We start from the raw sequence: 20,501 nt of genomic DNA on the forward strand, positions 1-20,501 counted from the left end.
CCTGAATTTTGGGTTCACTACTATGATTCTCATACGAAGCCTGAGAACATAATACAACAACACAGTAAACTGTGATACGCATATTTGCCTGGATTCATGGAAAGTTTTAAAATATTTTCAGAAACAGTTACCAGTGCTGATGTATGGATTTGTAAGATCGTCACTGTCTTCCTTCCAAGGATTAGGCTATTGCCTGTTCCAAACTCACAAATAAAATCATTTCCATCTTTTCTATGGGCTTCCAATATTTCTTTTCCCATTCGGCTTCTATGCCATCATTTTACAGATTTTCATGGTGGTCTCTTTTTGCACTTTTATGGTCCAGAATTCTTCTAATTGTACCACGGACAAGTTGGAAGTTGAGATCCAAGGGACTTGGCCTAGAACTGAAATATCTAAAACAATTTTTGATCTAAGTGAATATTTTCCTAAGAATGCTATTATTTTTGTTGTATTACTAGAAAAAGATTCCTTGCATATTTTGTTCAGATTGTATACTGATCTCTGGTGGTAATCATCATTTTTTTGAAGAATAACAATATCACCTGCAAACAGAAGCACAGTGCTGTATTCTTAAGTCTCTATCCTAACTATCCTAATTTCTTTGTTTACATTTCCATTAACAAAAAATCTCCTTCTCCCTTTATTTTTTCCATTTCCCTATGGGGTTGGCATTGTTATAAAGGTTTTGGCCATTTTAATGCCCTTCCAGACACATTATCCACGCATGAACGACCTGATCTAAACCCATTTTGTTCCTAAGAAATGATAGCTTCTACAATATTTTTTATGTAGTTATTGATAATCTTTTGTTGTGACTCGCTGATCTTTCAAAGTGCAGCCGCGCAGATACGCGCGTCCTCTACATGCAGCGTTGTCTGCCAGCCATACAGCAGCCGCGCCACCTAAGCGGCCAGGCAGCCAGCGGCCGCTAGACTTGGACTGAGTGCTGATTTAACTGTGACAGTGTACACACGTCTTACTTTGTTTACTTGATCCGTGACTTACATGTATTGTGTCGTCCTAGAAATATATTTGTTCAACTTGACATTATAACAATTGGCGACGAGGTAGTGAATTTTATTTTTTCATCGTTGACTCACAGGCTACTTTAGAGCAACTATTGCAAGGTCTCATTGAACAGCAAATGCTTCTCACATCTGTGATTCGTGATTTCGTCGCGGCTTCCAATGCGGGGCGTCTCTCGTCGTTGTCTCTACCTCCTTTTCCTCCTTATGACGAGACAGCAGAAGAATGGTCTGATTACGAAAAATGTCTTCGACAGCACTTCTTGGCATTTCATGTCGTGGACGACCAAACATGTAAGTCTCTGTTCCTTTCGTGGATTTCACCTCAAATGTATCGGTTGTCGCAATAGGCTCCTTTGAAAGATCCTGCGTCTTTGTCCTTTGCTGAAATGTGCTCACTTCTGTCCATATATTTTCAAAAGCATACGCATGTGGTAGCCTCTCATGTTGCCTTCTATCGTTGTCAAAAACAACCAAAGCAATCCTATCGCGCTTGGGCTGCTGAACTCAGTCAAAAGTGTCAATTTGTTACTGACGTTCACAAAGAATCCTACGCCGATTCCATGGTACGGGATGCTATTATCCGGTCGGCACCCAACAAAGAAGTTAGGCAACGTGCCCTTCCGTTGGCAAATCCAACTCTAGACGAAGCTTTGGCCATTATTTATGCTCTACATAAGTTTGGTGTTTTTCTCTATGGATCCAAATTTCATCTTGTTACGGACCACAAACCACTTGTTTCCTTGTTTCATCCATCAACGTCGCTTCCCGACAACGCTGCGTTGGGCTCTTTACGTTTCAATTATGAGATACATTTCCGGCCGACGGCTCAACATGCGAATGCTGATGCACTGTCTCGCCTTCCCATGGGTCCTGATGTGGCAGCCGAGCAGCGGGTTGTGGACGGGTTCCCCGTCACCGGGGACCGGTTGGCGGCTGCTACGGGTTCTGATCCTACCCTCTCTCGTGTTTTACGCTGTATTCAGAAGGGTTGGCCAGATCATCCGTCCGCTAAGACTTCTGATCCGTAGCGGAACTACACCGTTTTGCGTTACCGCCTCGCACCTAGGGATGATGCTATCCTCCTTTCCACTGACAATGCTTCGCCGCGTGTTGTGGTACCTGAGTCTTTGCGTGCTTCAGTCTTGTGCCTCCTTCACCAAGGGCACTGGGGTGTCTCTCACACAAAATCTCTGGCGCGCCATCATGTGTACTGGCCCGGCAACGACTCTCAAATCGCACACATGGTCGCTGCTTGCGGCCCTTCTGCGTCACAGGCCGCCGCCCCGAAGTCCTCTTTGTCACCATGGCCTTTGCTGAGAAGCCCTGGGAGCGTATTCATGCTGACTTTGCGGGACCTTTTTGAGGTACTTATTGGCTTCTCGTTATTGACGCCTACTCTAACTTTCCTTTCATTGTCCGTTGCACGACGCCTACCACCGCGTCAACCACCAATGCTCTAGCTCGCATTTTCTCTTTGGAAGGCCTTCCCTCTACTCTTGTTACTGATAATGGTCCGCAATCTGCCTCTTCCGATTTCTTCCGATTTTGCGGATTATTGTGCCCATCATGGCACCATGCATCTCACGGCCCCTCCGTTCCATCCACAGTCAAACGGTGAGGCTGAACGACTGGTCCGCACATTTAAGGCTCAGATGAGGAAGTCCTGACTTCTTCTGCTGCTGATGATGCGCTTCTTCACTTTCTGGCTTCTTACCGTTTCACCCCCATGGGCGACCACAGCCCAGCTGAGCTCTTACATGGCCGACAGCCCCGCACGCTACTTCATCTTCTGCGGCCTTCCACTTCAAGGCCGCGGATGCCTTCGCTTGGCCGGTTCACCGCCGGCGACCTTGTATGGGTACGGGGATATGGCAGGCGGCCAAAATGGAGTCCTGGCCACATCTTACGACATCGTGGCCGACGCCTGTATGAAATCCAGACGGACACAGGTGTCGCAGTGCGTCATTCAGATCAGCTTCGACCTCGTGTGCCGGCAACGCCTGTTCCGAATGCCGCTACACCACCTCCGGCTCTACCCAACGCTCGGGATCTTGGAATCTCTCATTATTCACAACGCAGCCCTCTCACCATCATGTCGGTGCCAGCACAAGAACTGACGCCACCAGGAGACATGCCCATGCAGGAACCAGATGACCATCATCTGTCAGAGCAACTCTACTCGCCTCCTCCTACGGACGCCGACACATCGCCCATGTCTCCTGTTATAACAACCGGACTTGCCACAACAGGTAGATTGGGGCACGGGGCCCCAGCAGATTCGACCCCCATGTCTCCAGTCATCTCAACCCGTTATCATCGGGGACACTTCAGTCCGTACGGGAAGCCTCCTCCTCGAGACTTTACGGTCAGTCAAACACCACCTATGGACGTCAGCAATCTACAGGCCACCTCTATCAAGACCAGTGCAAAAAATTCAAAGGGGGGAAAAGTGTTGTGACTCGCCGATCTTTCAAAGTGCCGCCACGCAGTTACACGCGTCCTCTACATGCGGCGCTGTCTGCCAGCCGTACAGCAGCCGCGCCACCTAAGCGGGCAGCCAGCCAGCGGCCGCTAGACTTGGACTGAGTGCTGATTTGACTGTGACAGTGTACACACATCTTACTTTGTTTACTTGATCTGCGACTTACATGTATTGTGTCGTCCTAGAAATATATTTGTTCAACTTGACGTTATAACATCTTTGAACATACTTTGTAAGCCAGTTTCTAAGAGACTGATGTCATGACAGTTTTAATAGTCATCGGATTTCAATTTCTGGAAGAGAGAGATTACTTCTGCCATATATCAATGGCCTGGGATCTTGCAAATCCTCCAGGATTCACCTACTAACATTGAAAGACGTTTAGCTAATGATATGCCTCTATATTCAAGTAATTTGGCATTTATTTCATGCATTATGGAGGCTTTCCTGTTTTCCATACATTTCAAAGCTTCTTGTAGTTCCTCCATAGTAATTGGATTAATCGTATCATTCCTTCAGTGTAATTTTCAGTCCTATGGGGACCCCGTAATACCATGTAATGATTTATCCATTGTTCATTAGGTACAATTTTCAGTGCAGTGCCTCTTCCTTCTTGGTTCAAAGCTTTCATGACTTTGAATGGACATTGATGTCTACCGTGTAAGTTGTGTTCTGTCATTTATGAATGTGCCCCATGATTGTTCGTGTGCTATGCACACTATTTGCTTTCTAGTATTCATTTTTATTTTGTATGTTTCTCAAGAAGAGTAAATGAGAAAAAAATAACACTACTGCAGATAAAGTTCCTTATGAGACATAAAGAAAAAGAATAAATAAACCGCACCAAATGATACACAATACTGCTGGGGTAAAATAGATATATTTCCATTAATGTTTAATGTCCCACGGTAAGGGAAAAGAAAATTTCAGTCTTGTTAAAGGAAATTGTAGAAAACATAAGGATTCTAAAAACAGTAACGCATAACTTTCTTTAAGTCACAAGACTGAAAAAACTATGCAAAGTAAATATAATTTGTCAGTTTAAACAGTCAATGGGGAAGTAAACGTCTTCACGTTTCAACAGTTCACAGGTTGTAGTTCTCTGAAAAAGACCATCGCACTGAGTGGGAATACTAGTGCAAAATATTATTTGTCCAGAGATAACAATGGGGTTACCATCAAAGCACAACATTAATTCCACTAAAGACTACAGGTGAAAGTATGACACTCAAGGGTGTGTGCAAAAATACAGCAGTCATCTACCATCTTAATTATAATTTACGGTACGTAAGACAAACAACTTCTTGCCACCTGATACCACTGTTGCCTAATGCACTTCTCGTCCAGTCCAGCACAAAATGGAGCACAAGGTTTAGCACTGATTGTCATAAAGCATACATGTTGTATACAGTCTTAAGAGCAACCACTACTTGCTGGTGAAAGTAACGTCATTTTTGCACCAACACAGACTGCGCAACCCGTAACCACGCATTTAAGACAGGTGCTTGTGGAAACCTGCTACCAGGACTGGAATATTGTTTTGACACAGTATGGTGGAAGAACTCAGGCCGCCACAATGGTAAGTGGAATTATCACTTGCCACAGCCCACTGCTGAGGCACCTTGATCATCTAAGTGACCAGAAATGGTCCTTTGCCATGGCAAAACAGGGCCAAGAAACTCACTCAGAGTATCCTGCCTTCATCTGCTTCTGAGACCAAGACGTACTCCACACCAGTCAATGATACCCAAGAGGTGAGGAGGGGAGGGGGGGTTCAATCAGCTTCATTATTTTTAGCTGCCTCACCTGCTAACAGCTGTCCAGAGCTCAGTGTGCCTTAGCACACCACTGAATGTTTCAGCTTCTGCACCGCCGCTCTTGGAACTACCTGGTACATTCATTTAGCAGTGCAATGTGGCAATGTTTCTTCCGATATCTTGTGTGGCATTATTTGTTTGGCACAACTTGCTTCAGTTCGCACCAATCATAGAGTCAGTGCCATTTATTGTACACTATTTGTTCATTGTATAAAATTAGTTTACAGTTCCAGTGACGGACTGACAAAAAGAGTCAGTCTAGTAATTCATCATCACAAACCTTTAAAAGTAACTGGAAATCACACTTCATTTCTGAAGAGAAGGATGATGAGACTTAATCTATACTATGCATTCCCATAATCGACACACAGCACAAATTTGCTACAGAACTGTTATAAAACATGAACAAGGAATTTGAAAATTTAACTCATGGTGAAATGGCAACAAAATAAAGCTATTAACAAATGATTCGTAAGGGATTCATGGTTATGCATATCAAGGAGCTCTTTGTGCTACATTCGCAGGCATGATGAAATTGGTGGTACAAGTAGTTCTGAAGCACACAAATTATTACGACTTCAGTTTCAACAGCTTTTCATGAAACTGAATAAAGATCACGGAGACATTATGTAGTACTGTTTAAGATATTGGTTACACCAGGAAGCGTGCCAGGAATGGTTTTTCAATTTAAGATCCACTATTTTTGAAGTTCTGAAAAAAGAACAATTAAAGTAGGAACCAAAATTACAAGATCTGGAATGGGTTGCAGACCTCATTTCAAATGGACTTGACTGCATACTGCCCTTAGTAGCGCAATATAAGATGAGAAGGAACTTGTTTCTCATATAATGGGAAAGGGGATGTATTTAAAAAGAAAATCACATTGTGGAAAAGACTGCTTCTGACAAAAACCACTATTGTTTCTGAAAGCCCACAGGTGTTAAAGAAAATGTGAATTATGACAAATTACAAGGACAGTTTTAAAACTTTTCAGGACACCACCAGTCTGTCTAACATCTGTTTTTGGGACTGTTTGTCATTCCTGTTCAAAATGCCCCTGTGCATTTGCACGTGAAATTGATCATTCTGCAATGTAATTCAACTTTAAAAGATTTTTTTTTTTTCATTAAAATTGTACAGGTGTTCTACAAAGTTTTCTTCAAGAAGAATTTCCACATCTATATAATTAGGTTGTAAACATGACATAAATGTTTTGAGCAAAATGTGTGTGTGAAAGGCTTTTTTCAATTACGAGATTAAATAAGTCACGATTACATGACAACTTGAGTGAAGAAAATCTGCGAAACTGTCTATGTCTTCCATATGTAGACAGTTTGTAGCAGATAAAATTTTATTGTCCCTTCATTGAATCAAAAGTAATTAAATAATACTGAAAATTTCTTTTTTGTGATCTGTGTTGTCAAGAAATAAGAAATTTGAAACCATGCTGTGTCAGGGTGTACACAAAGACAAGGGAAAAAAAAGTTCCCCAAATTTTTCCCAGGCTTCCTGGTTAAAAAATACACTTTCTCCCAGGCAAAAATACACTTCTTCCATGTTCAGTGACAGTATACTCCCTCCAAATTTTAAAACTTATCAATCCTTTGAATGGTTAAGGTTTTATATACCAGCGTAGAACCTCCTGCCACTTTAGGAAACGAACCCCAGAAAAAAAGGCATTTTGAAAAGATCTTTGATTTGCGGCAACATGTACGCTGCATTTTTTTGTATTACGAAGGTGTGTAGTCGAATTCCATCAAAAACAGAATTTTAGTTTCCAAAGCATTGAAATCGAAATCACAGTGTGCTTTTGTAAGCCAATCATAGCTCATGTCACCAGTCACCAGTCAATGATAGCAGATAATCATCCTGTTTACATGGGGCTCCCAAAACCAGATTTTGTAAACCAATCTCCCAATACCGCTTCTGGGCAGTCATGCAAACACTTCAAAATTGATTATGGAAATCTGCTTCTGGTTGCCAGTTTTCCAATTCCACAATCAATTTTCGCTCCCATGTAAATGCAGCCAGTATTGAAACGGGCTTAGGCTGTCAGGTTTCGTCTTGTTTTTAAAAACTTCGGCTAATACTGACAGAGTGGCTTTTTGTACAGTGAAGGATAAGTAGAAATATTAGACTGAAGCTATTTACCCCTTGTCTAACTGAAGACGAGTAACGACTGTGCTGACTAAATCATAAACTATAACTGCTGTTTTCCAGGTGCTGCAGTCAACTGGTCTAGCAAATGTGCTTCAGACCTTAACATGCACACACAACAGTGAAAAACAATTTTGTCTTTCGGAAGATGTGTCGCATGTAAATGTAGTGAAGCAGAGCATAGGACATGTGATGATGTCAGCCTATAGCAACATCATTGTTAAGTAGCTCGAACACACAAATAGGAAAAGTTAATGGTTTAAATTAATGTACATAGTGCAGCTACAAGAAAAAATCAAGCTTTCGCTTATAATATTTGTCTTTTTTGCATGTTTTACACTTCGATACATCACATAAATGTGACAGTAAAATTTTAAGTAATGACATAAATGTCTGGACTTCTGGGCCTAAAATTCTGCTAAATGGCTGGCCCTCAGAGTGTTAAGCTATAAATGAGAATCAAACGCTCTGTGATTTAAGAAATTCAAAGCATGTTCGCACATGTAACATAACTTTTACTGCGTAAAATGAAATGTACTTTGAAAGTAACACTTTTCACACCACAAATCACAATATTTTCCCACAACTTATTAGAATTCGTTTCAGCAGTTGTCAGAGAGACCCAGAGAATGGACATCAGAGGATACTCCAAGAGCATCAGAATTTTGTAAACCATACTAAATTGCATAATTCAGCTTAAAGAGCGCATTCTTATGTCCAGATTCATCAAGAGGTGGGCCCCAAGCTGATATTAAACTTTCCAGTGTGGTTTTCGGGGTGCAGTATTATATTCTCATGTTTAGTTATTTATTATGGCATGATGCCATACGTCCCAAAAGATAACAACGTGCACTTGAAATTCCGCCAAAAGTTGACACTAGATAATAGTGTTTCAAATAAATTGACTGCCTCTGCAGAAAAGATTAATTAAAACCAAATCTTTTTAGCAATTCGGCAAAAATAACTTCGTTGTTCTGCAAAGCAATTAATGCCAGACTGCCAAAAACCTGGAAATGAAATAAAATCAGAAAACAGAAACTAATAATTATGTGAATGTATTTTAATTCACTTTATAGCTCCCGGCCACAAAAATCTGTTTTGTTTTCATTTGACTTGAGAGCTGTAAATCAAAAATAAACAGCAAAATCACTAAATGTAAACACAATTCACATGGAGACTACCCCTCATTCCACTACAACTAAGACTGCTCTGCGAATGCACGAATCTGGCAGCTTGGCCGGGTGGCATCTGTCTGCTTGTTGCTACTGCTGATACAGTTCGTGTGTAGTTACCTTGGATACAGCTAAAAGTTGCACTTCAAGTAGCCAGAAGCAGGAGAAGGTACTTGTCATATGCGACTCAACTGTGCATGCGCATAAGCCCGCTGGCAACTGCTTAAACAAACCTAATGAAAGCCATTGTGACGTCATGCCCACTGGAAACAGTTTGTTGTTATGAAGTATTGCATAGTCTTCATCCTAAAGCCTGTGACACATTTTGCTGTGGGCAGACGCTTGTGTGTGCACTGTTTTGTTGCTGTAAAAAGTAAAAGTCCCCCCCCCCCCCCTTTCATGTTTTATTTCTGCAGTATTATACTGCAGTAGCGGACTGACTAAAGTAAAATTCTTTGTTGGAGTGTCAGTTCTTAGCAAACAAAACTACAAAAATTTAACTGAAAACTAAAAACAAGAAATTCCTGGAATTCTAAAAAATTCCTGGGTTTCTCACAGTTGTCTCCCGGTTGAAAATATTACCGGGTTTTTCCTGGATTTCCTGGAGCGTATACAACATGCGTGTGCGAGCTATTCACTGTTCCTTATGCGGCTGCATTAACATCTAAGGCAGCACATTCGCAGTTTCCGAATCTTCCCATTTAGACAACATGGCAGGGTGGTGAGAGAAGCTTGCAGTTGGGTGAGAGAGATATGCAGGCATGCAAGAGCTCTGTACATGTGTAAAGTTCTTGGCTGTCTCTTTGTTAGCACCATTCAAACGGCCATCTTCCATAACTAGCTGTCAAATTTCATTACGTACACAAGGCCTGTTCAAAAAATTCCTGAATTTTGTCCATAAAAGTTTTCTAAGCTTACCTTTTACTTATTGTGCCTGGTCTCCTTCAAAATACTCTCCTCTACAATTGATACTCTGCTCCCAATGCGATTTCCACTCCCGGAAAGAGTCTTAGCACGGTGCTTGCTGTATTGCACAACACACCATCTGCGAATTCTCTTTTATCTCATCTATAGTTGTAAGCCTTTGTCCTCTCAACGGTGTTGTCAATGTTGGAAATAAAAAAATTACAAAGATAAAAAAAATAACAAAAATAAAGTCCACAGAGGCCAGGCCTGGAGAGTACAGAGGATGAGGCAGCACAGTGATTTTGTTTTTTGTTCAATAGTCACACACCAACAGGGATGAATGTGTGGGTGTGTCATTGTGATGCAAGAGCCATGAATTGTCTCACCACCTTTGTGAAGATTGAACCTTGGCCTCAACATCATAACTATAGAACCACGACCCATCACCAGTTATGATTCTCTTACGGAACATCTCGTTCCCATTTGGGCAATCCAAAGGCTCTTCACAGATTGTGAGGTAAAGGTTTTTCTGGTCTTGACTCATGAGGCATGGGATGAACTTGGTGGCAACACGATGTATTCCAATATGTTGCGTCAGAATTTCATCACACGATCCACGTTCTTCTGCAATCTCTCGGACAGTCAGTCTTCAACAGGCATGCACAATTTCACTGACGTTACTGACATGAGCATCGTCAGTAGACATCAAAGGGTGTTCTGAATGAGGGTCATCTTTAACTTCTGTCTGCCCATTTTTAAACCATGTGAAACATTTGTAACACCAAGTACAGAATATTTTCAAAGCATATTTTCAATAAGTTACCAGCAACCATTAAGAGTTTAGTTTCAGACAAGGCACAATTTAAACATAATTTAAAAGAATTTTTGGTGGCCAACTCCTCCTATTCCATCCATGAGTTTCTCAACAAGTGCAGTAGACCATTTTAATGAAAATTTATTATACTTTAATTTTTGACAATACTTGGTTGTAACAGCCAAGTAACTACCTACTGTGTGAATGATGGATGTATGGAAAGCAGATGTAAGTCTTAAGCCTGTAAATAGTGGAAGTTTAATTTTAAATCTTGTACATAATCTGACTGTTCTTAACTGAGGATCACTGAAAAATTTATTTCAGTTTTTGACAATACTTGGTTGTAATAGTCAAGAAACTAGCAAATGTCTGAATGATGGATTTAATGAAAGCAGATGTAAGTATTAAACCTGTAAATATTAGAAGTTTAAATTTAATTCATGTACATAATTTTACTGTTTATTGACTGAGGATCATTAAAATTAATGAAACTCAAGTTTTTCTAATTACAGTTTTGTAATGCGTTTATCTGACATGTTTCACACCCAGGAGGATTCCCTCTTTTATGGATCTATGGAATGAATAATTAATCTAATCTAATCTTAAGCACTTATCACCATAGGCTTCCTGCATCATGTGGTGTGTCTTTGTAACAGTTTTCTGAGTTTCACGCAAAATTTAATGCAGCCACTATGCTCCTCTAGCTCTGCCATCTCAAAATTCGCAAACTGTACAACACAACATTCTATTCAATACAGCAATGAACAATAACTTACAGACATACAACACTGAAACTTCTGGTAGTTACATATTTAACACAGGCATGTGCAGGGATACCAACCACATTTTGCTTCAACTCATCATTGGCAAGAAATTACAAATGTTCTGAAATTTTTTGAACAGACCTCGTACATGTAATATAACAGAGATAAAGTTCTGTGCTTCTGCTGCAGTTAATACTTACCTCTACATAACTACTATGCAATTCTCATTATGAGCCTGGCAGTGTGTTCATCGAACCACCTTCAAGCTGTTTCTTTACCATTATAGTGTCTAATACCCCTTGGGAACTAACTCTTAAATCTGATTTTTCTTATTTTATTATGATGATCATTTCTATGTATGAAGGTGAGTGTAAACAAAATATTTTTGCATTTGGAGGTGAAAGTTGGTGATTAGAATTTCTCGACAACATACCGAAAAAAAAGATAAAAGAAAAAGAAAGAAAACTTTGTTTTAAGGACTGCCAGCCCAACTTGTGTATCATATCCATTACACACACTCCCCTATTTCACGATAATACAAAACAAGATGCCCTTCTTTGAACTATTTCAGGGTGCTCCATCAATCATATCACATGTGAGTCACATACTACACAACAGTGGTCCAGAAGAGGTCAGACAAGTGTCCTGCAGGTAGTCTCTTTAGAAAACTTGTTGCACTTTCTACAGGGTGTTTCAAAAATGACCGGTATATTTGAAACGGCAATAAAAACTAAACGAGCAGCGATAGAAATACACCGTTTGTTGCAATATGCTTGGGACAACAGTACATTTTCAGGCAGACAAACTTTCGAAATTACAGTAGTTGCAATTTTCAACAACAGATGGCGCTGCGGTCTGGGAAACTCTATAGTACGATATTTTCCACATATCCACCACGCGTAGCAATAATATGGCGTAGTCTCTGAATGAAATTACCCGAAACCTTTGACAACGTGTCTGGCGGAATGGCTTCACATGCAGATGAGATGTACTGCTTCAGCTGTTCAATTGTTTCTGGATTCTGGTGGTACACCTGGTCTTTCAAGTGTCCCCACAGAAAGAAGTCACAGGGGTTCATGTCTGGCGAATAGGGAGGCCAATCCACGCCGCCTCCTGTATGTTTCGGATAGCCCAAAGCAATCACACGATCATCGAAATATTCATTCAGGAAATTAAAAGACGTCGGCCGTGCGATGTGGCCGGGCACCATCTTGCATAAACCACGAGGTGTTCACAGTGTCGTCTAAGGCAGTTTGTACCGCCACAAATTCACGAAGAATGTCCAGATAGCGTGATGCAGTAATCGTTTCGGATCTGAAAAATGGGCCAATGATTCCTTTGGAAGAAATGCCGGCCCAGACCAGTACTTTTTGAGGATGCAGGGACGATGGGACTGCAACATGGGGCTTTTCGGTTCCCCATATGCGCCAGTTCTGTTTATTGACGAAGCCGTCCAGGTAAAAATAAGCTTCGTCAGTAAACCAAATGCTGCCCACATGCATATCGCCGTCATCAATCCTGTGCACTATATCATTAGCGAATGTCTCTCGTGCAGCAATGGTAGCAGCGCTGAGGGGTTGCCGCGTTTGAATTTTGTATGGATAGAGGTGTAAACTCTGGCGCATGAGACGATACGTGGACGTTGGCGTCATTTGGACCGCAGCTGCAACACGGCGAACGGAAACCCGAGGCCGCTGTTGGATCACCTGCTGCACTAGCTGCGCGTTGCCCTCTGTGGTTGCCGTACGCGGTTGCCCTACCTTTCCAGCACGTTCATCCGTCACGTTCCCAGTCCGTTGAAATTTTTCAAACAGATCCTTTATTATATCGCTTTTCGGTCCTTTGGTTACATTAAACCTCCGTTGAAAACTTCGTCTTGTTGCAACAACACTGTGTTCTAGGCGGTGGAATTCCAACACCAGAAAAATCTTCTGTTCTAAGGAATAAACCATGTTGTCTACAGCACACTTGCACGTTGTGAACAGCACACGCTTACAGCAGAAAGACGACGTACAGAATGGCGCACCCACAGACTGCGTTGTCTTCTATATCTTTCACATCACTTGCAGCGCCATCTGTTGTTGAAAATTGTAACTACTGTATTTTCGAAAGTTTGTTCGCCTGAAAATGTACTGTTGTCCCAAGCATATTGCAACAAACGGTGTATTTCTATCGCTGCTCGTTTAGTTTTTATTGCCGTTTCAAATATACCGGTCATTTTTGAAACACCCTGTAAGTGTTCTACTAATAAAACATGTGAGGTTTCTTTTATTTAAATAATTTGTAATTGTAGTCCTTAAGTATTAGTTGTTTACTAGTTATTTCTGTACATGCATTAAACTGCACTACTTACATTACTGAATAATTATTTGTTATGACTACTAGCGTAGAACTTGGTTTTTGATACTTGACTGTCTCCATATAATGTGATTAAGTTCAACCAAAATTGATAACTCAGTGAGAGACGACAAACAGTTTACTACCAGATGGTGGAGACAGTGGAACTCCTGTACAATCACACAAAAAATAACAGGCAAATATGATTCAAACGGTTCCTATTTTCAATGGACCACTACCAACTGAATGCATTTGGTAAGTAAACAAATTTTCAGACTCAGTCCTCATTCTTTTGTGCCAAATATAGTACACAACATTTTATGATGGAGCACACAAATGTGTCTGTAGTAAACTGCTTGTTTTCACTGCCACTGAAATGATCAATCTTGATTCAACTTGTCACAGTGTAAAGACACAGCTCCAGATTGAAAAATAGATACACAAAACTATGATATGACAAATAGTTCCTTTACCCAGTCATTTCTTTTGTATCAAGGTACACCAAACATATAACAATGACTTTGAGACCCATATTTCACATCCCTTGCTACACCAGCCAAAATAGCCAGATAGTCCTGGTCCCAGGTCCACACTTCCTCAAATTTTTAAATGTTTCACTCAAATGATAACCAGGGGAATACTTTTTATATTAGACTTGAATATCTCAGTTCTGTCACCGGTACACCTTACTTCTTATAAAAGACCATTGTTATGTATAGTTTCCTGAATAATACTAACAACTGTGATTACTGTATACAAATAATTTTTGGTGACACATGATGACCAGGAACTCAACATCAGGGTATTAAGAAAAAGGCAGGCACGCAGAGGCACACGTGAGGACAACACAACACACAGCAGATGGAGGGGGGGTTCCTACAGAACCAGAAAATAAAATCCATTCTCTAAATACAATAAAATCGTTTTGTTAACAGAGTTTCAAAATTTACATCACTATCATCTCGTTATTGGCTAATACTTTTGACAGATCTCCAATTAAATTTACAGCTGCCCTCATCATAATATATAGCTGCACTAACCCAAATGTGACGTTCTATAACACATACTATGTAACTAACACAATCTTAGGGCAGCTTCTCACTGTTTTACAATAGCCTTATACCAGAGGGCAATGTGCCATGTGAAGAGAAGTGAAAGTGATAGTTTTACACATTCTGGCAACAAACCAAGGAATGTCACAGCCGTTTAATTAGTTATGCAGACTGCAGATTGCTGTAGCTCACTTCTAGTCACTGTTCCTCCCAGTAACCCAATCATACATTTCAAACACTGGGTTAACAGCAAATGGGAGATAAGTGTATATGCACAACAAGTCAATTTGGTATGCTATAAGCTTGCTCATTTCTGTGTATTTCAATATGCTCTAGTACCTAAATGTACAAACCTTTCAATGCTTTTGTGAGAAAAGAAGGGCTTCCTGATTTGTTTGGGTCACTTAATGTACTGGGTACATCTATTTAATCACTATAACCCAGAGTTGTATGCAAGATACATACAGTTTCTGAATAGCCTTAATGTATGCATTAGCAGTGTTCTTCACATTTATGTCGTCACTGGTGAAGTTTCGAAGTACACGCAATTGCATATCTTGGGGAAAATTTATTTTGCATGCATATTTATTAAAATTTAAATGTATATTTTCCTTTTTTTCTAGGTAAAATAAAAATTCCTATTCATAATCGAACAATATTTTATCACTAAATTATAAAGTACGGTATTTAAAGTTCTACTTACTTTATTTTCTTTAACTGACTACTACTGACTGTAGTTGTATGATTTTGTTGCAGGGTCAAATTGTTTAGCCATGCTGCAACAGAAGTTGGGGTTCGCCTTCTTTACAGCGTGATACTGAATCATCTCAGGTATGACTTAAGATCACATCTTCCAGATGTGTGGCATGCAATTATTTGCAGTTGCAATCACAGTTCAAATCAAGTATATGGGGTGAATAATACTTTGCTTCATTATGCCACCAGTGAAACTACCACAATCATCTGTGTTGCATAAATATGATACAGATTCTGGGAATGATAATGTCAGTGCGGATGGACAAGTATTATTTTGTTTATCATGTGGATGATGTATTGCTTGTGACAAAAAGTTCTATGTAGTACAGCATCTGCACAGCAAAGCATAGACAAAATGCAGCCAAAAAATCCACTTTATGTTCAAAATTTGTAAGTACATCATTTAGGGAACAGATCGATGTCGACAGAAGTTCAACTGACACATTTGCCAAGGAACTATGCACAGCATTTATAAGGACAAACATTCCTCTGTGGAAATTAAATAATGTTTGTCTTAAACCTTTCTTAGAAAAACACACTAATAAAAGAGTGCCTTACTAATCTACCCTTAATAAATTAAAAAAAAAGTGTGCCTGAGTGTTTTAACGAAGTTATTCATCATATCTGGGGAGCATTGAAACATGAAAACATTTGGATTTCAATGGATGAGACCACTAACACTGGAGGCCAGTGTAGATGTAGTAGATTGATCAGAGCAATGAAATAGGGAAGTAAAATTTGCCTGTTCAATATTCAAATATTGGAATGGATAAAACATTCTAAACTTGAAAAATTTGTTACTTATTCCCTAGCTTTTTTGTGGCCAGATAGTATAAAATATGTCAATGTGCTTGAGCCGTGCTGCAGCTTGCGTTGGTGCCGTGTGTAGGTTTCTGCCAGACCATATCATTTAGTTGGCTGGTTGCGTTGCTTGTTTTCCTGATCACTGGCGCCACTCAGTTTCCTAAGCATTGCCTGTCTGCTAGTGGCAACAGTGGCACTTATTGATAAGTAGTTCTGTCGCCCTATCTTTGAGGCAACCTAGCTTCTTCCGTGTGGTGTGAGTGTAGAGTTCAGTTGGGGACACAGGAGCAGCGAGGTCCACACAGAGCGACAACACGCCGGGACCGCTGGCGGCATGTATGGACTGCCGGATCGAAGGGCAGTGGTCACAAGGGTGCACGACCTCGTCGAAACTGGATCCTGCATGTTTAATTTGAGTGCATTGCAATTCACGTAAAGAAACCTCCACCACTGTGACGTTTAACGATTCTCCAGTGACTTGGGTTCGTGTTGCTGCTCATAGTGTCACCGAGGCAAAAAGCAGCGAGTGGAGTACTTGGGGAAGGCAGATCTGATTAGCCTTCCTAACCTTCTAATTACTATTTACTATTTTCAGCTGCTTACATTGTTGAGTTGAACCCGCGGTCCTCTGGCCGCTAACGCCCCAGTTACCTACACTGGGGGTTCGTGTATGTAACGGCAGTGTACATTTCCTCGCCTTGCTGCCGCTGTCCGGTGAGGCATGTAAGTTTAACAGCTTCTTGATTGTAAGTTGGTTGGTGTTCTTCTACCTTAGTGGTAGTCATTCCTTCTTGTTCTGGGCGCTCTAAACACAGTATTCTGCGGGCAGAGCCCAGACTGCCAGTTCCGACTTTGGTGTAATTTGACATCTTGCATTCGTTTTGTTGGATGTCAGGTAGCCTCACCAAGATTATCATTAGTTTCTCGTTAGACTGCCACTAGTCCGAGTTACCATCTTGTGATCTGAATGCAATTCTTGGCTGCCTTTCTCTTCCCTCGTGAAAGTATTTTGGGTGTGACCTACTCAGAGGTCGATCCCTGGAGCACCGTCTGTCACTGGCCCTTGTGTTTTATTTTATTATTGTATTATTAAGTTACCATCATTTGTCTCACCTGCTTGGTGATCTGTTTCTTCTTTTTTTTTTTTTTTTAACTTTTGCGATGCTATTTGCCATTTGACAGTATATCTATTAAATTTTTTTATAATTGCCATTTTGGCGTTAAAAGGTGGTGGTGGTGGTGGTGGTGGTGGTGGTGGTGGTGGTTAGTGTTTAACGTCCCGTCGACAACGAGGTCATTAGAGACGGAGCGCAAGCTCGGGTTAGGGAAGGATTGGGAAGGAAATCGGCCGTGCCCTTTCAAAGGAACCATCCCGGCATTTGCCTGAAACGATTTAGGGAAATCACGGAAAACCTAAATCAGGATGGCCAGAGACGGGATTGAACCGTCGTCCTCCCGAATGCGAGTCCAGTGTGCTAACCACTGCGCCACCGTCGGCGTTAAAAGGCCTTCAGCTGTGATTGTGGTTACTTGCTTTAAAATTCTGACTGCGACCTCATCGGCTTGTTTTCAAAAATTATTTATTAAAATAAATGAGCAAAATTGCAAAGCAAACCAATAGTAATTGATCCGGGCCCTGTCCACAATCGTAACCCAATCCTGCCTTCCTTAATTAGCAGGTCTCAGTGCTGTTATTCCTTACATATAATGCTCAGTACATTGAACATGCAGTAAATGCATTAAAAGCTGTCAACATGGACAACTGTTTTTCTGCTACTAATTCACGTTTTACTTGCACAATATTTTGATCGCATAATTTCCAGTCGTCATCAGGTGCTGAGGTTGAATCCAATCTCGAACTGGTCTAGTATTTATGCCTATGTGGGGCTAGGTGCTCCATCATCAATCCATGCTGTGCCACACACTCCGTCTGAGATATGTACCAGTCAGTACCAGTAACCTTAGTATTTTCTAGACATAGCTGTTGCAACTGCTGTGCACATACTTTTTAGCCCTTGTCAGTTAATAATTTTGTCATCTCATGTTCTATTTCACCTACAAGTTGTACTGGGCATTGAATACATCATTTAAGCTTTCCTCTTAAATATGCTGTCCTATTACTGTAGCTGGGCACTTCAGGTGCCTCCTAGGGCTGGCTGTCGGATTATTTTCTGGCCGCTGGTGTTCAAATTGCCACTCGTTCTTGGAACGACCATCCTCAGGTACTTCATTTGCGGTCTGAAGTACCACTGCTTGTGTACCTAGTGTTAGCTGTGCTGGGTTATTTGCTCTGTCACCATTTCCAAAGCTACTTACCCCAGAGTTTGGATGTTGCCTCCATTGTGTCTTTTGGGAGATCAAGTGCCGGAGTCCAGGTGGAGCTAACCTAATATCCCATCGTCACAGTTGATCAGATTCTCTGTGATCTTTATTTAGTTGGATTCTTAAATAACGCTATCACAGTATCTGGGTATCTGTGTCTGTATCTTGAGATCACCGTAATTCATCAAACGATTTAGATCCAAAAAATGTTTTACTATAGATGACTTGAAAGCCTTTTGAGTCTGGTGGGTCGTTGGTGCTCCTTACACCCGGTGTCAATCGTCCTGGTGGTTTGGTCAATATATGACACACCACATTGACACAGTATGTGGTAAATGTACGGTTTCTGTGTGCCCAGATCACCCTTTACATTCCTAATGACGAGCCTCAATCTTGCTTGGTGGGCAGAAAACACTCTAGACATTATATTTGATCCGACATACGGCAAAAAAGCGACCTCCTTTGCTTTTCTTGTACTTCAACCAATCCCTGGCGGAGAAGCAAGGCACAGAGCCTTTTGAATGTCTGTAGAAGAATGTACGTTTCTGTGGAACACTGACTCAAGGTGTTCTGACAGGTACTGACTTGCAGGTACAGATCATGTGAGGTGGTTTTCTGTAAATATTATGATCGAAAGTGCCATCTGCCTTCCTCTTGATTAGAACATCTAAGAATAGGAGTTTCCCATCATTCTCCATTTCCACTGTGAATTTTATGTTAGGGTGGTATGAGTTCAGGTGTTCCACGAAAACAAGCATCTTTTTCTTGGCTTGGCACCAAATAAAAAGGTGTCATCCACATATGTGAAGAAACATTTCGGTTGATCCAGGCCGGTGCAAATGGCTCATCTTCAAGTCTCTCCATAAAGAGGTTTGCCACCACCGGTGAGAGCGGGCTGCCCATTGTCACGCCGTCTGCTTGAATGGTTATAGTATTTACTGAAACCCAACTCACACTGATCTGTACCTCCGAGCCAATAGCTGCCATCATCCGGCACTGAAGAAAGGTGTACTCAAGACTCTGGTTCATAAGGCACAAATTCTTTCATAGCCAGTCCATCTGACAACAGAGAAAGAAGACCTGCAGTTTGTGTTCTCTGGAAGCAGAGATTCTTCCAGAGACATTCAGAAGGCACTGCGGCCTGCTTCTCTGCCAAAGGGGTCAGTAGAAGTACAATAAAAAGCAAAGAAGATTGCTTTCTTTGCCATATGTTAGACCAAATATCTGCAGAAATCAGCAGAATTATTCTCAAATATAATACGAGCATTTTCTGTTCACCAACATTAAGGCTTGGGGTGAGAGCATGTAATGGATGATCTGGGCTTACAGAAACCGGGCCTTTACTACATACCGTGTCAATGTGGTACGTCATATATCAGTCAGACCACCAAGACTGTTGACATCAGGTGTAGAGAGCACCAATAACACACCACACTCAAACAGACTTCCAAGTCAGCTATAGCAGAACACTGTTTGGAAGTAAATCACTCTATGATGTCAAGATTCTGACACAGACACCCAAACACTGGGATAGCGTTATTAAAGAATCCATCGAAATAAAGGTCACACAAAATCTGACCAACCGTGACATGGGATATCAGCTTAGCTCCATCTGGACTCCAGCACTCGATCACCTAAACAGGCAACAAAGACAACATCCGAACTCCGGGGGGAAATAACCCAGCACAACTAACACTGGGCGCACAGACAGAGGTATTTCAAACAGCAAATCAAGTACTTGAGAATGGTCATTTTGAGAAAGAACAGCAATTCGAACATGAGTCAGCACCCTGTACAACTTGGAGGCAGAATACAACATCAGGTGAAGAGATTATATGTCAATGAAAACAATTAGTTTTTGAAAATACAATGTAATGGGAAAATCCACTCACCAAGTGGAGGTAGGAGAACACACATATAAAAGGTATCACACATGCAAGGTTACGGAGCCAGGGGCCCCATCTTCTAGCAGAAGGGTTGAAGGGGAAGAAACAAGGATGAAGTAATTGAACTGGTGAGGTTTAGGAAAAGGGGCAGAATTCAGAAAAGGCACCCAGAACCCCAAGTCAGGGGAGACTTGCCAGACA

General features: G+C 41.2%; 1 protein-coding gene across 1 annotated transcript in view; it reads right to left on the bottom strand.

The window, feature by feature from the left end:
- LOC124555883 overlaps positions 1–20,501 on the bottom strand; it is a 238,476-nt gene that overhangs the window by 65,322 nt on the left and 152,653 nt on the right. The gene's annotated exons all lie outside the window — the stretch shown is intronic.

This window comes from Schistocerca americana, chromosome X (assembly GCF_021461395.2).
Source record: "Schistocerca americana isolate TAMUIC-IGC-003095 chromosome X, iqSchAmer2.1, whole genome shotgun sequence".
Classification (NCBI taxonomy): Eukaryota; Metazoa; Arthropoda; class Insecta; order Orthoptera; family Acrididae; genus Schistocerca; species Schistocerca americana.